This window comes from Rhinopithecus bieti, unplaced genomic scaffold (assembly GCF_001698545.2).
Source record: "Rhinopithecus bieti isolate Rb0 unplaced genomic scaffold, ASM169854v2 scaffold_8309, whole genome shotgun sequence".
Taxonomy (NCBI): Eukaryota; Metazoa; Chordata; class Mammalia; order Primates; family Cercopithecidae; genus Rhinopithecus; species Rhinopithecus bieti.
Window position 1 is genome coordinate 1,346,572 of NW_016805935.1, and position 2,443 is coordinate 1,349,014.

General features: G+C 45.8%; 1 protein-coding gene across 1 annotated transcript in view; it reads right to left on the reverse strand.

Annotated features, from left to right (window-relative positions):
* Positions 1 to 737, reverse strand: part of CAP2 (cyclase associated actin cytoskeleton regulatory protein 2) — a 160,248-nt gene extending 159,511 nt beyond the window's left edge. The window contains exon 1 of the mRNA XM_017874249.1: positions 199 to 737. The gene's annotated coding sequence lies outside the window, so the exon portion shown is untranslated. The remainder of the gene's footprint in view (positions 1 to 198) is intronic.
* Positions 738 to 2,443: the final 1,706 nt, after the last annotated feature.

The following is a 2,443-nucleotide window of genomic DNA, read 5'->3' on the forward strand; positions in this document are numbered from 1 at the left end:
GCGCTCGGGTCCCCGCGCCCCGGCCCCGCGCCCGCGCCGCCTTTATTCCCCGCGCGCTGCCGCCACCGCCACCGCGTACCGGCCGCTTCTCCACCCTACCCATCGGACGCAACTTGCCAGCGCCCGCCGCCAGGCACCCCCCGCACCTGCACCCCGACCCCTCCCCGCCTCGCCTGGCCTCGACCGCTGCAGGATTACCTGCTTCGCTGCCCTGGGGTCCCGTCCTCGGCAATGCAAATCCGTGGTCGGCCACTTGCACCCTCCTCCCGCGGCCCTCCCCTTCTCCTCCCCTCTCCCTCCTCCCAGCTGAATAGGAGCCGGTGTCAGTCACGCTGCTCCAGGGGAGAGTCGCCGGCAGCTTCCGGAGCTCCAAATACAGACGAGCTGAGGGGGGAGAGGGAGAGCAAAGCCACGCGGGTGGGGAGTGGAAATAAAGGGGAGCAGAGAGGAGAAGGGGGTGGAGGAAAGGAGGGGCAGATGGGCCGTGGGAGAAAAGACAGGGAGATGGGGAAGGCAGAGCCAGGGAACGCCAGCCTGCCTGCCAAGCGCCAGGCTATGAGAGAAATGGATTCAGCACATGAGGCAGTACTGCAAAGAAGTCTGGAAAGATCCGGAGGCTCCTGGCTGAAGGAGGCACAGATAGATCGGATCCCCGAAGACTTGTGCAGAGAAATGGGTAATGGATCCTTAGAAATAAAGAGACGGCATGTGTGTCCCCAGACCCAATATGAGGAGAAAGGCTCAGGGAGGAGGAGCTAGACAGCTAACGCTTTAACGAGGCATCAAGACTGGGTGCACTCATAGTGCGTGTAATAACATTTTTAAAAAGTATTTTATAAACAGCAACTTTTAAAATGTCCTGATTATTTAAAAATTAAAGTAACCAAACCCACTCGACTTAAGATGTTCAGTATATTTGCGGCCACTTCCCCTTTATATATTGATTATAATTACAAAATTGGAGGCTTTTCTCTTAACGTCATTAGAAGGAAAGCATTGATTTTCAATTTTCATCAAAGTTGATTTCAATCTAAAAAAGTGACTTGAAGCTCTTTATTGAATGAATGCCAGGAAAATAATTGCAGAGAAGAGAAAAAAAGAGGGGAAATGTAATTGACATCTTCTGAAAGTACAATCTCCAAACAATAAATATGAGATGAATTTCTAAAAGGCCAATATTCTCTGTTGATTTTAAAATTGCACATAATTTGGTTCTGTACATTATAAGGCTTATTCTGACCCCATAGGTCACCACTTATACAAAGGTCATTCCAATTACACATTGCTCTCTGCTGACAGTAATGAGGTGCAGTGACTCTTTGCTTCCTTTTGTCTGGAAAGAAGGGAAACAAAATGACAAACATTGATCAATGAGTGCCTACACTGCATAAAGCCAGAGCCAGCACCCTCCCTATCCTGTGGATACCTTGCATATGGCCAGCATTCAACATGGGTATATTAAATAATGAACGGATGGATGGATGAAGTATGTATGCATTTAGAACATTTGTGTTCCAGAAATGCAGAAAAAATATATATCCATAAGAATCAATGCGTGCAGGATCACAGGGAAGTTCCAAGCATCCATTCGATATGACTTTTTTTTAGCACTAACTTCAACAAACATCAGCAGAGTATTTCCTTAGCTAAATCTGTCTTTTATTGGAGTATAAAGTATTATGGAGTGTAAGAGTGGATGAGCCACAAATCCTGTCTTTAGGTTGATAATATAATAGGAAGATATGAAGAGTATAAAAATAACCTCAGTTCAAGGAATGTCATTAAAAAAAATTCTAAAAGAGGTATTAACAAATTTCCATGGATGTTCAGAAGAGAGAGAGGTTGCTTCTAGACTGGGGATCAGAGAACACTTTCTGATGGACATGAGAGTTGAGTCTTCATGAGGAAATGAGACATTAAGAGTGGATCGTGGAGGAAAAACCCTCAAGATGATGGGCAGGGACAAAATTGGAGAGGTAATAAAAGGATGGCATGTAGGAAGGATAGTCTGTGAGTTTAGCTGGAATGGAGCGTTGTGGAAGCCAGGTATGGAAGGAAGGTTAGGCCCTGGCTGGTAGATGCCTTCAATCTTAGCCTAAAATGTTTGAAGCTTAAATAGTAGGCACTGGGGGACTATTGACCATTTTTGAGCATAGTCATGATAACAATGGTTAATTTGGTGGTGATATATAGGACTGGAAAGAGACAGGAGGCCGGGAAATCCACTAAGAAATAATTAGCTAGTCTGGAGGGGAAAGTAATGAGCCTCAACTTGAAGCCTGAACTCTTCTCTTAACTAGCTCTGTCTATCATAGCATCGGTCTGCTATATGATGTCTCCCCAGAAAGACTAGCCCCCAGTGAACGCTTCTTCCTCACAACTCTTTGATACTTATTGTCCATATTTTCCAACTAGACCTATACATTCCAATAAAGTAGCGATT